The 14,266-nt window shown below is 39.2% G+C and overlaps 1 long non-coding RNA gene across 1 annotated transcript in view; it reads left to right on the forward strand.

Moving 5' to 3' along the window:
• Positions 1-12,764, forward strand: part of LOC120324680 — a 67,888-nt gene extending 55,124 nt beyond the window's left edge. Inside the window, exons 3-4 of the long non-coding RNA XR_005566167.1 lie at positions 5,110-5,163; positions 12,303-12,764. This is a non-coding gene — a long non-coding RNA (uncharacterized LOC120324680). The remainder of the gene's footprint in view (positions 1-5,109; positions 5,164-12,302) is intronic.
• Positions 12,765-14,266: the final 1,502 nt, after the last annotated feature.

Here is a 14,266-nt window from a genome sequence, read left to right on the forward strand (position 1 = left end):
CATGACAAGACAACTCTAGAAAGCCAAGAGATGAAATCAAAGCACGAAAAGCATGCCCAAAACGAAGCAGAACTAAAGTTTGACCAGTTAACATTGACTGGCAAAATGTTAATCAAGACCAAGTTACTCAGTGCTCACATTGGTCAGCAGATTACCATTCAACAGATCATCTCTCTCTGATGCCCAAAATGTGCTCTGCTTTGGTATCAGCAGTTTCTATGGTCATCAGGGACACCAGTCCACATTAGGGTTGCCCAGCACATTTAGTCCAGCTGGTTGGAGACATGCCATTTGAAAAAAAAACAACACAAACCAAACAAAAAACAAACAAAACAAACAAAACCCCCCCAATAACAACAAAAATAAAATCCAAAATAATCCAAAGTTGTTTTCAGTGCTTGACAAGATTTCTGACTGACTATGCAACTCCCAGATAGCAAAGACACAATTTTCAGTATATAAAATCTGATGAATAAGCTGTCCCCTGGGGTTTGGCTGGACTTAGTAACTGCCTGAGATCTGCTGTAATTTTCTCCACTTGGACTAAATCTTTCATCATATGGGATGCTTGAAAGTTACACAACTAAAAGCCATCTTTAACCACTCAAAAAATCAGGCTTGTTTTAGAGACTGAAAACTACAATTACATTAGGAGCATATGGGAACACTTGCTGTGAAAATCAGGCCGTTGTCATAAACGAGTGCTTTAGGCACACAAGTCTGGAATAAAAAGGCCAATAAACCGAACAGTATCATTAGTGAATGGCCCACCAGCAGCATTCAGTCAAAAGCTTGGAGATAACAGTTTGGATTTCATTCATTAAGATTTGCATGCAGTTAGTTTGCGCAGCTGCTGTTTAAGGTATATTATAGAGCAACAGTGAGAACTTTTTCAGTTTGGGTTCTGTACTTTGAGTGCATATTTTATGAAGCATGTGTTTGGCTAATTTCATTTTAGCAGCCTCTTTGATGACATGCATTTTTGAAACAGATGCTTATGCTGATGGAGTGACATGTTCCAGGGTTAAGTGGGTCCTCCAAGACGTAGTTCTGACTGCTTGCTACTGGGGTCACTGAACTACTTCAGTGGTTTTATTTTAGCTCCCTGAAAGACATCACTTCTCATTGCTTTAGCTTTTAGCAACATTCTTTTGCTTCCTGAAGACATTTTCTGACTTTAGCATGAATGCAGAGGACACTGTTCTAACAATTCAATCCTGACTAGTTTTCTTATTTTCAAGGCCATTGTAATTAACCATGTCCTTGGGTTACATATTGGTTCATATGCCAAAAACCAATACATAGCATCAAGTGAATATTGTTAGTCAAATTTTTACAAGCCAGAGCAATCTCCCAGTTTGCAGTCATCTCTCATGAAGAGATGCACACATGTCTATTCAGCACTTAAGAAAGTTTGTAAGAGAAGTCCAGCTGCCTACTGAAAATTGCCAGGGACTGATATTCAACTCACAGTTCAGTAATATTCTTATGTTTCTCGCTTTGTCATTTGATCTCTCAGTGTTTCAGATCCCTCTCTGTCTAATGAGAATACTACAGCTCTCTCATCCTACAGTCTGTTGTTTTAAGGTGTAACTTTTCAAGGACTGGGAGACACTCTAATAATATGGTAGGAAGTACCATGATTTTACTTCTGTCTACAAACTGGTCTGTCTATGCCTACGTATCTCCTCTTCTATGCATCTCCACTAGAGAGTCATGCTCCCTATTGAACATGACATTTTGAATAGCCATTTATTACGAGATCAGCAAACTTGCTCCTAAGGAGTCAAAATTGTCATTCAGAATCAGCACTTGTCTCCCTTCAAGGCTACAGGGAAACTTTACTATTTGCCTTCCAGGTATTTATCTATTCCTCTTCAAGTTCACCTCTTCAGGTTATGTTGTGTGAGAATAAGATAAGAGCAGATCCATGTAAGTCTGAGGTCCTTGTCATGGTCCCCTTTGTCACAGTATACAAATACTTCATAGTCCCTAGGATAGCTACCCTTTTTTCACTGATGTGAAGTAGGTCACAGATAGTACCCCTCTCACAAGTGACACTCCCTACCTTTTATAAGGTGGTTTCTGGCAGTAGATCTAGAGGAGCACTACAAAACAGTTTCCACGTTTTTAAAAAAAACAAAACAAAACAAATAAAAGAGTACAGATCAAGTGCATAATGTCCTTTTTTAGCTCTGAAGTGAGATTTAAATAGATTTTAGGTGCCAAGTCCAGGTGTGGACTCTGACTTTGTTAAGCATTCGCATCCTCTAGGTTTGCCAAAAAAGGATCTCCCAAGTACTAAACCCGTGTTTCTGCATATGCTCAGGACAGCTTCTGATTTGGCAAGGCTCATCCACCCCTACATCTGCTGTTCAAGTGTTTAATCTGATGTCTCTGGTAATTCCTATCCCAGACTTCTATTACAATCTAATTCGGGGATAATTTGTAAACTGGCATTATTTATTGCAGATCAAGCCAATTTATAGTGTTAATAATGCTACTGTAGGAACATTAGCAGATCTCCAGAGTTTCTTCCTGAGCAGTTAATCTGGTTTATGGGAAATTCCTGAAAAAACACGTATTTCTTCTACTCATAGTTGATGTCCAGACATAATTTTGGCTAAAACAAAGCATCTGGATATCCTGAGGATGTTTCTATTATCGTCTCACCAGATAGGCATTACTTTCTGTAGAGCGAAAATGCTGCAGAATAATTTGTCCTTATGCAAGTCAACAAGTATTTACTGAACCAGAAACCACCCAGCTACATCAGAGAAGACATAGGTAGAATACACTTGGAAGAGAAGGAGCATACAGTCATAGAAATGGCAGGTTTTCTGATCTAGAAGGCATGGAGCTTTGTGTCAGTTCTTCAGGAGATGAAAATGAAGGGTCAGAAAAGAAACAGAGGCATTATATTCCCATTTCCTACAAAAACCAATAAATAAATAAGTAATATCTGACATTCAGTTTACCCTATATTTGTTAAGTATGGTGATTATTAAACTAAAGCTATAGATTAAAGACTGGCAGTTTGAAATACACTCCATTAATTTAGAGAATAACTGGAAAATATTCTTAGTCCCAGCACCTGCTGTTGAATTCCCCTGCTTTTCTGTGGTTTTACTATTACATTTTCCAATTTAAAAAAAAAAGAAAAAAGCAAAGCAGACTAGACAGAAGATATTGACAAATGCCCAAGGTAAATAAACTGGAAAAATGGTAAGAAAATGATATATAACTTTCTATAATAGTAAAGGGAATATAAAGTGAATAATATTAAGTTAAGAGACAATTCTGATGAAAAAGGTAAAAAAATGGAATGGTGTTCCTTTTAAACAAATATCCAAAATGTCCCCTGAATCCTAATGGGTGAAAGCTTCCTGTGTTGCTTCAACACAGAATATGGAATATGAATCAATCAATTTATGCAGTAGATTAATTACACATTTTTAATGTGAATCAGATCTCACAGGTTCTTTACTTATAAATATCACCTTTATTGGCCCCATATGAGAGCTTGGTGCCAAGACCACCCAGTGACATGGCTTTACTTTGAAGGATGGAGGAAACTGTACAGTCTTAAATTCTCATGCAAACGCTGATTCTCAAATTCCTAACTTAAAGAATAGGAAGATGGAAACTCATAGCGCATTACAACAAAAACATCCTTTGCACCTGGAAGAGAAAAAGTCACTTGTGAAGTTCCCTTCTGGCTTCCCCTGTGCTTCCCTAGGATGTCTCCAAAAGAGGAAGAAAAAACTTTTATCTTAAAGGCAATTATCCAAAATCAATTACTTCCAGTTCAGGGCATTCTGTAGGTGCTTGAGACGCTGCATCATTAAATCCCTTCTGCTGTTCTAAAAGGGAAAGATCTAAAATGGGAAAGAAGGCCAGTACCATGTTAAACTACTTAAGAGGTCAAATAAAATCTGACTGCAGCCAGCAATGTTTGGATTCTTCCTTTGGCTCAGAGAACAAGCTGTACATTATCCAGTAAATGTGTACTCTACAAGGGGTCACAGGAAAAAACATCTGCCCATACTGGGCAGCTTCTTCGGTCCCCTCTTGTTGCCAAGTTCCTAAAAAATGCCCAGAAACATCCAGTCTGATGCATCAGATCCCTGCCCCTTCCTGGAGTGGTGGGTTCATGTCCACTCCAGGCCCCTGTGCATTAAACATGACATGGAATATGCAGAAAGATGGGCAAGAGCACTCATGAAGTGTTTGCTTGTCTTTCTCCTGACAAGGCTACACCTCTTAAGTTTTTTATCCCAGCTCGAAGGGGATTGTGGAAACCCTGAGATGGAGAGAGAGCTCCTCACTCCTTTGTTTGTTTGCCTCCAATTCACAGACTTAAAAATCAAGTATGTTCCAGCCTTACCCTGATGACAATTTGTCTACTTGCAAGAAAGGAGATAAGATTCTCATCTCAATGGAGAGCATAAAACCAGCCCGCTTCCACTGCATTGACTCTCAATAGAAAACCAGCAAAGCAGGAGGTGGTGAAACCTCCGTGGAGAGAGCATAGCAGCACAGGAAAACACCCCTCCCTACGTGGCATAGGGAGGGGTAGTTGCAGTAACATTTTCTGACCCATGTTTTTCCTGTGATTATATATTAAAATATATACATAGGCTTGTGTCTGTGTATTTGTCAGTGTTCAAAGGCACAAAATGTACAGCTTTTGTCAGTAACAACAGGGATGGACTTTCAAAAAAATCAGTTGTTCTGAAACACACTGAAAAGAAGAGTCACATCATAAACGTGGGGAAAACCTTTTTTGCTTTCATATACCTGTAGCTTTACAGCATCTAGGGCTGATTTTTGGCAGGGTAAAGCAAACAAATATAAGGAGAACTCCGCGATGCACCAAACATGGTGAACTTTATAGATACCTGCACTCAAGATTCATTTTTAGTGTTTCAATATCGTCTAGAATAGCAGTAATCTGCAAAAGGGATGGAAATTATTTCTCTCTTCTTTTTCTGAACGTGCTATCTACCATCCCGACTTTACTAAAAAAATTTAGATTGGAGCCGGCCTAAGTATTTGGCTAACACGCTGGCTTCCTGCCTTCACCTTGAGCTTTTTTCTTTCCTCTAGGCATAGAAAAACTCAGCGGTCTGCTTAAAAATGAAGAAGCCATGACACCTAGCGGTGAGTCAAACACCAAAACTTCTATTTCCTACAGGATTCGCACGTGTTTTCCATAGGCAAATTGTTCTCGGTCAGACTGTAACGCAAGAGATGTGGGCATTACCCTCATAGCTCCAGACATCAAGGCAGCCCCTCATTTCTTTTGCAGTCCCCTGCATGTGTGTGTGTGTGTATGTGTGTGTGTGTCTCTTGTTGCATCAGACTGCTGTGCCTCTCCACAGAGGCCGTATCACTAAGGCCTGCTGTGCAGCCCCTGGTCATGCTCCCTATTGAACATGACATTTTGAATAGCCATTTATTTCGAGATCAGGTTAAGTGCCTTGACTTTGGAGAGAAAGGGAGCATGGCAGAATCCTGGCGTAAGACCAACTGGGAATTTCAGACTCATTTTCTTGTCGAGGACTTATTCATCAAGGCTGTTTTTAGATGGTGACTCAAAAATGTATTGTATGGCATGCTGCGAATTCCTGGCAGGCAGCTTAAACTGACTCAGTTGCTGGCAAATTCTTTTGCTTTTGAAGACTACTCGGAGTCTGCCTTGGTCAGCAACAGTCTAAAAGTACATACTGGCTGTGAGACCATGACAAGAAGTCGCACTGAAAAGCAGTAAACCAGTCTAGACATGTGCAAAAAAATTATAGGTTCTTTCCAAACAGTGGCAAGCCTTGGAGATTTTTTTTTTATTTATTTATTTAGGGAAGCAGAACAGTGTAGAGTTGTGCTAGCAGTAACTAGGCTGCAATCACCAAGTGGCAAGATTTCTTGGCTTGTTGAGCTAACTGGCTGGGGACTGGCCATTTTTTATCACAGGAATGAGCTTCAGTGCAAGAAATTTCAAGTCAAAACATCACTGTAAGTTGTTCAGGATTCTGGGTGCATAGCAGTGCAGCCTCACAGTTTCATGTCCATATTTGTTCATGCTATATCAAGCATACTTTCCATTGCCTTCAGTAAGACAAACTCCTTCCTCCTCCTCTGTCTTTCAGAAGAGATGCGTGATAAAATCACATGTTGTAACCAAGAAACGGAAACTAAATTCCTTGAATATACATGATTTGCTTTATCTTAATATTTATTTTACCGCATGTCCACATGTATTAGTACCTGTAACTTCCCCAGTTTGCTGTCTTGGGTATAATTAACACTTCTACCACCTGAGTGTCTGAATATAAGGCAAGTGAATATAAAAACATCAGTTCTGTCCAAAATGTTCCAGTTTCCATCCCTTGAATCATCAGCATGTGACCTATTCTGTGCCAATATTAATAACCATTGCTCATGGCTTTCAAGCAACTCAAACTATTTAAAAATTAATTCTGTTTACAGTGCCTTCTAGAGGAAGTATTTTGTAAGAGTGAATAACTCAAACTGACTAGTGGCTACCCACAAAATATGACTATCCAGTAACAAAATGAATCATTTAGAACTTGTTGGCAAGGAAAGAGCATATTGTTGGAGAAAATATCAAGTGGGGATCAGATCCAGGAACTGGGAGTCCTAGGTTCTCTTTCCACCATACCATACATTTCCCATGCTGCTCTGACAAAGGCAGGCCTAACTGCAGTGGTGTAGGCAGCTTTTAGCCCCTACCACCCCAAATTACAGTTTACTTTTTTTACACTGAGCTGTAGGCTGGGGGGCCCTGTTCAGCTGTGGCTCCTAGAAACATTTGTAGTCATGGGATGGAGCCCATAGGCATGCCAGGTTATGCTTTGTATTTGTTTTTCGCTCTGTAAAATGGAGATGGCCACCAACTGATGCATGACAAGTTGTTTGAAGTCCCTGTTAGTGGCCAAGGGCTAGTATTACTTCAATCTTCACTGAAGAGAAACAACACAAAATGGAAAGACAATACTAATGCTGACAGCTCTAGAACCTGAAATAGGTAATGCAGCCATGGACAGAACCAGTGCAGGCAAAGTTTTTGAGGTGCCAAATAGAGAACATGACTTTGGGCTGTAGGTCCAACAACAATGATGTGTTTGATCATTCTCATGCCAGGCAGAACAGTCCTCTGCAGTCTGTGTTACATGGGTACACACCAGAACCTTTTCTATCTGTTGCTCTTGCATTTTCATGATTTCCTACTAACAGATAGGACAGAGATAGCCATGAGGTATAAAGTAGCTGTCAAAGATGCACTGAGGAGTAAATATCTGGATGATATTCACTCGCATAGGAGTTTGAATGCTCTTCTAGGATGTGTTTTTTAAGTTACTCTCTGTAGTGAGTGCAGAGGTGATATGGACACTGAATCCCCAGGGTACCACACTCCCTTGCATGGCTAAGCACTTTCTGCATCAATGCTATTTAATTATCCAGTAGCACCGGGATGTCTAAAAAGGCCTCTGGGCTGTTGACCGGTTTAGCAGAATAGAGGCATACTTAACTACCTAGAGCCAACAGAACCAGCTGCATGTTACTGTGTTTTCTGTTGAACCAGGGTAATATCAAAGCTCTTGCTATGCCATAAACTTTAATGGCATCCTAACAACTGCAGAATAGCTTGAATTGTGGGGGGAGCTGCTTTTCCTGGTTATTGTCTTTCTTGTGGACAAAACAATGACATGTTCTCTACATATGTATTTGGGGCACCTCTCAAGTCTACATCTCTTTGTCCTACAGCAGGAAGGAAAATTCACCCTTCCCCTAGTGATTGAGTGAAATTCTCCTACAAAACCCACAACCACTGTCTCCAAAGAGCAACAAAAATGAACACAGTGGGTTAGCACTCTAAAACCAGAAATACCCATAACCAACACTCTATGTCATCACATAACCTAGATTTCAGTTGAGAATTTGGGTGTTGTTTTAGATAAAAAAATACAACATGTGTTCATCATTAATCTTCTTGAACATTTGTTTGGCCAGAAACTTTCTCTGATCAAGTCACTTATGTAAACAGGTCTATGCTTCGGATCGCAGTGGTAAGATATTATTCCAAGTACTTGCATTATAAGGAATCTCTCCATAACACTAGTGAGATACATTTACTGACAGCCTCAGTATTGGTGTCTGTACCCCAAAGACTTACATGTCCAGTTTAGATTTCAAAATTTAATAAAAATTAAAAGGGGAAAAGCATTGCCTCTAAAAAATCTACCGTTTGTCCCTACTCTATCTGCAGTTTCAATATCAAACACTTTTGCATCTGCTTTGTAAAGAACTGAAAAGCTGTTTCTTCTTTCGTTATCAAAAGGCAGCTGAACACCCTTCCATCATGTAACTTGATACCATTCATCATGTAGTTCTTTTTACACGTACAGGACCATATAAAAAAAAAGAAAGAAAGAATGAGAAAAATAAGCTTTGTTTATTTAAGGAAAGTAAATGTTACATTTTGGTTGTGTCAGCTAGTTCTGGGTATAACTGGTGTATTTTTTTTGTTTGAAAATGTAGGCACATAAACTATCAAAAATTTTACTTGCAGAACATTGGTGGACTAAATTAAAACACACAATTTCCTACCAGCTCTTGCTCCCCATAGTTGGTTGGTCTCTTCATGTCTTTTTGTTTCGGACCAAAACAAGAACAGGCAAACGTTCTCTAGCTGTGTGTGAGCGGGGAGCAAGGCTCTCCTGGAGTTGTTTTCACTGCAGCTACTTACTGACTGTAAACCTTGCCCAAACTTCTTTGTCTCTCTTTCTGCGTTTGTAAAACATAAAATATATCTAAGAACTACCCAAGAGCCATACATACTTACGCGTTAGTGGGAAAGTTAGTTCTTCACAATCAGAAGAGTTAAGGCTTTGATTGCTTGAAGGTTAATCCAAGGCTTTAAACAGTCTAATAGCAATTCTTGTCCAAATAGAAGGAGCCCCAAGTTTGCAACAAACACAGACATTAGAAATATTTACCATTGAGTCAAAGCATTGAAGAGGATTAATCTCAACTGCGCCAATTCCAGAACACAGTATCTTAACTGCATTGCATATCTTGGACGTTGTCCTGAAACGCTTCCGAAGATTGTAGAGATAAAGAACTCTTGAGATATGGTTTTGTTTTGCTTTTAAATCCATAATTCAATTTACCCAGGACAATTGTTTTAATAATTTCTTACAAAGTCCTGCATTCAGTAGCTGGGAAAATGGTACAAAAAAGACTGTGTTAAGTGGCGTATAGAATAATAAGGAAAGTACAGAAACTAGAAAGGACAGAGTAAATGGAAAAAAGACAACTACACTGGCTCTTAATATTTTAAAAGACTGAAGGGATGAGAAGAAAATAGAGTTACTTTTGTAAGTGGAAAGTGAATTTGGTAGCTTTAGAAAGGTGACAGCTGGTATAAATGACATGGCTGCTTCTCCCTCCTTTTTGGCAGAAATGTACCCCTCAGCAAACATGCTGCCATTCAGCTGCATTTTACTGCTTTTAAATGCATTTTAAAGCTATATCTGCAATTCTGCAGAGCTTGAAACTAGACAATCAGAAATGCTGACGAACGAAATTAACCGAAGTCAGATGTCCCCTTCCAAATCCAAGACTATTAATGCGACCCTTTTTCCATTTGGATTTCTGTCCTAGTATACTGAACTGAACAGTTGTAAGTCTTCAATATACTGGGGTTTTTCTTCTGCCAAGTTTTGCTCTGCAACCCCTCCATTTATGCAGCTTGGCCTGACACAACCCTGTCATGACAAAGTTTCATCCAGAGATATTATCCAATTAGTATCTACAAGTGATTGAGATCCATAGAAGTCTAGATTGGGTGTTTGAAGTTGTTGGAAATTACAAAAATCCGTTTTAGTGTGTTACATAAACTTGTTTTGAAAGCAAAAAGAAATTAGAAGCAGATAGGTTGGCTCACATAAAACAGATAGTTAAAACAATTGTGATAGTGAATATTTGCAGCTATTTGGTCATGCAATGATTACGACAATGAGAAAAATAGGAGGAAATTTTTGTAGCTGAAGTCACCAAAATGTACTGTAAGTAATGGCCATGGAATGTGGTTGTCAGCTTTCATGTTGTTTATCTGAACAGATGCAGAGGAAAACTGATTTGGAAGAGCTAATGTCATCGTAGCTGTCATCTGAATCCCTCAGAGGGATCCATCATTACACTAACACACTTCTAATAGATCCGTGCTCTGGTGCTAAACCTGGATTTTGGCTGGATATGTCCAGGGAGAAAAACTCATTTGTGAGCCCTCATTTCCTGAGTCACAGCTTTGGAGTACATTCACTCTCTGAATAGCTTTGGGGACAAGCATGTTAAAAGTGCAGCAAATAAGGTCTTGAGCTATTCTTTTTCAGAATCTGGACAGCTTCAAGGCTCCTTCTTACAATTTGAAAACTCAGTATTCCAGATTTCATTATTCCTGGACTTCAAATATATGTAGAAGTTTAAGAATGCAAACAGAGCCAAACACCTCCCAGTCTGCTGTCAAGATAATTTTGTTTTGATACTGCCAAAATGTAACGTTTAGATTCTGGAGTTTTTATACTTTTGCTTCCAAAACCAACTTCAGATTTCCTGTCTTTCCTTCTGAGGTGGTATAATTTCCTTTCTTCTCTTCATTCCATCACTCTCAAGTTTCCATCCTGAAGAAAATTATGACTCTGAAAAGCTCCATAGTTCAGCAACACAGAATCAATAGAATGTTAAGTGTTGAAAGGGATCTTAAAGATCATCTAGTCCCAACCCCCATCATGGGAAGAGTGAAACTGTCACAAGAGGCCCAGTAAACTGATGTTGTAGAAATGGTCTGAACGTACCTGGATAATTTGGAAATAGGATTTTAGCCATGAAAAAACTTCTCTCTAATGGAAGGAAAAGAAAGCTGGGCAAGGACCAGTTTAAATATTCTTGGTTTTCTCTTACACATGATACATTTTCTTCATATTCTGCTCTGTTACGGCCAAAGTTAAAACTACTATGATCTTCATACCAAGCCTATATCTGGAGGATTATGTAAGTCTTCTGGTTGCTCTGGATGTTACTGTTTCAGTAAGTGGAGATTTACAACAGTTTTATTAAATTTCTGTTAGTCTCTGTCTAAGTTATGAAGGAACCAAAGAGTTACATAATTTCAGAAAGTGATTGGATAGAATATTTACCTAAGGTGCTACTGACTGTTATGCAAAACACTGAAGCGATGTCAAATGCAGACTGAGCAAACTGGCCCTGTTACTGAAACTGTTTACAAATGACTGCAGTGCAGGTTTAAAATGGTCAGTGCTCAAAATGGTCTTGGTATGAGACACACAGCATGGGAAAGGAATCAGTTTCCTCTTTTGTAATGGGGGTTATCTGAGTTTATTTCACATTTATTCTGTATAAAGTACTGGTACTAAAATTTAAAACTACTTGATGCTGCATTTCTAAGAACCTAAATGGTTGCCCATTTCTGAGTATCTTTTGGGTGTTAAAGGTGCCTGCAATCTGACTATGCATCCAGCTTTTGCATATGGGCCTGTTTCTCCAGTTGGCGTCTCTCTTAGTGATCCAAACCAAAATGCCTACTCCAGGGGTCCCTGTTTTGAGGACATTTCCATGTTAATATCTGAATTTTACTGCATGCTCTTGCCCACAGAGGCAGACAGCAATGTCTGTCTACCGCTCATAGTAAGCATTTTTTCAGTTTCCAGGAGCTGTGTCTGTGCTCAGAGGGAGCAGCCAGACTGTTCTCAAACTATGTTCAGGGTCACACAGAGGAGACACCCTCTTGGAAGCTGCCTAGCTCTTTATTCCTTCCATCAGTCTAAAATAAATGCCATTGAAAAGGTCTCATTCCTCTTTGTGTATGCAGAGACCATGGGAACACTTACAAGTCAATCTTTTTCAGATACTGCATACAAAATCAGAGGAAATAACAATGTTTGGATCTTTCAAGAAAATCTGAAGTGTCCAGATTTCTTTGGCAGACATTCCCACTTTGTTTTTCCAAGCTGAGAAGCATGGAAGTGCCCCTTTCACCTCTTTCCACCTCCCTGTCACTCATAAGTTTAAGGCTGATGATACTTGAACTGAGAGATAAAATTTAAAAGTGAATGGAAAAACACATCCAGCTGACCTAAAGGGGAACTGCATCCTCTACCTGCTGCTGCCTTCTTCCGCATGTTTTACCTTCTTTCTGCAGGTTGACTCACTACATTGTTCTGCCATTTACTTATCTTCTGTTTTCTCTGTGTGCACAGCAAATCTCTGATGCTCGTGGGACTGTTCCAAGTTCAATAAAATTTCATTTTCTGAAGATTATAAGATTCCTCCAACTCCAGTCAAGATCTTGAGCCAGAGGGAGGTCCAGTTTGCATAAAACTAAAGCTCTGCCACAGGCAAGTGACACATATATCTCATCAACAAAATTTTCAATCTGAAAGTGTTATTTTCTATGTGGGAAAAGTCAGCTTAAGTGACTATAAACTGCTGCTGAAATTTTAACTGGAATTATGCACACAGTCCTGGCTGGCATAAGCAGAAAATATTTGCACAGACATCCACTGTCCTGACCCACAGATAGAGTTCAAACAAACACTGATGGGAAAATTAAATTAGAAGTACAGGATATTGTCCTTCATTCTCTGCATTCAGGCTACTCCGATGGCAGAATCTGAAATTTATATGGCATTTTAATTGGTCATAAACAAACTCAAACTGATTCCAAGGCTGGATCTGAACAGATTTCATACATGAATATTTAATATTCATAATGTTTGCCAGAAGGACTATTCTGAATGTTGAAACTTTGCATTCATCTGCAAAACAAGGAAAGCAATAGAGGTAAACAGTGGAAACTTAGGCAGAATAGCCTATTAACATGCTTCACATGCTACTCTGTGCTGGGCTATGGTGATACAGTAAACAGTTTTTTACTCCAGAAATCCTTTATGAGGGTCTTGTGGTGATAACATACTGACAATGAATCAGACCCTGATATTTTGACAGTAGAACAGCACTTAATTTTCAAAGATACTGCCCATCTGTGGGCTTATTAAATCTAAATAAACTGCATGTCTAAGGTAATTTTATTCCTTGCATGACAAACGTAGGTTGCTTTTAATCTGATCCCTAAATAGACCTCTCCCCTTTGCATTTAGCCAAATATTTTGTTGTAAAACTTTAACAAGGGGAATGATGATTCACCTGAATTATAGCTATACATCTGCAGTAACTCTTTGCAAGGATGCTTGGATGTTCAACACACCCATGGGACGGCTTGCAAAATAATCCACAGGAATGTACATTAGAAAAACACAGCCATAAACATAGCAAGATGAAGGTTTGACTGGGAATTAGTCAGTTAAAGCAAATTTTTTTGCATTGAGCGATTAGAATCACAATTAAAAGGTGTTCTCTTCACTATGTGGTAGATGGATACGGCTCACATAAAAGAAATTGTTAGCTCTTAGGTCAGTAAGTGTATTCTTAACAATTCTTAACAAGTGCAAGCAGAAAGGGCAGATAAAGAGCCCGAGACCAGGTTGGCCTTGTATCACACATGAAGATTGATTGAGGCAGAGCAAGTGCAATAACAAGCATTTCAATCGTGCCCTAGGCCTTGCTAGAAAAGAGCTTTTAAAAGGCAACAATAGAGACACTACTGCTGATACAGGAAAACCCCAGTGTGTATCATCTGGGTCTCCCAGATGCAAGGCTGTGAACTTATGATGGACTGACTTGTCTATACCATGAGAGCACATGGGGAGCATTTCATTGTTCTGTTCTTCTGCCACTATTCTTTGGACTTAACCCCCACAGTAATTGGGCACTGGGCTGCACAGGGCCTCAATGATATCACATTATTTCTTTCCTGAACTATCATCACCATGCCCAGGTTGTTACTTTTCTTCCAGAAAAAAATTGTACAAGTTCTGCTTTTCATTGCTCAGAAAGCAGCAGAAAATGAAGACGATAAGCCTTAACAGCCCTAGCAGACACAACCTATTTGATATGCTATTTTTATTCTGCTCTCATGTTGCAATTAAAAGGAAATATTTGCCACCTCCTTCTTCCCAATTAAAAATCTCCATATGGAAGTTGACTGGACATGCCGGATAGCACTCAAAAAAAAAAAAAAAGCTATAACAAAATGTAGAGGGACTTCATCTAATATTGTCAAGAAGTCAAGTTGTATGGAAATAAAGGGTGACATTATCCAGGA

This window comes from Pipra filicauda, unplaced genomic scaffold (assembly GCF_003945595.2).
Source record: "Pipra filicauda isolate LSUMZ 115617 unplaced genomic scaffold, ASM394559v2 scaffold64_size3178608_pilon, whole genome shotgun sequence".
Classification (NCBI taxonomy): domain Eukaryota; kingdom Metazoa; phylum Chordata; class Aves; order Passeriformes; family Pipridae; genus Pipra; species Pipra filicauda.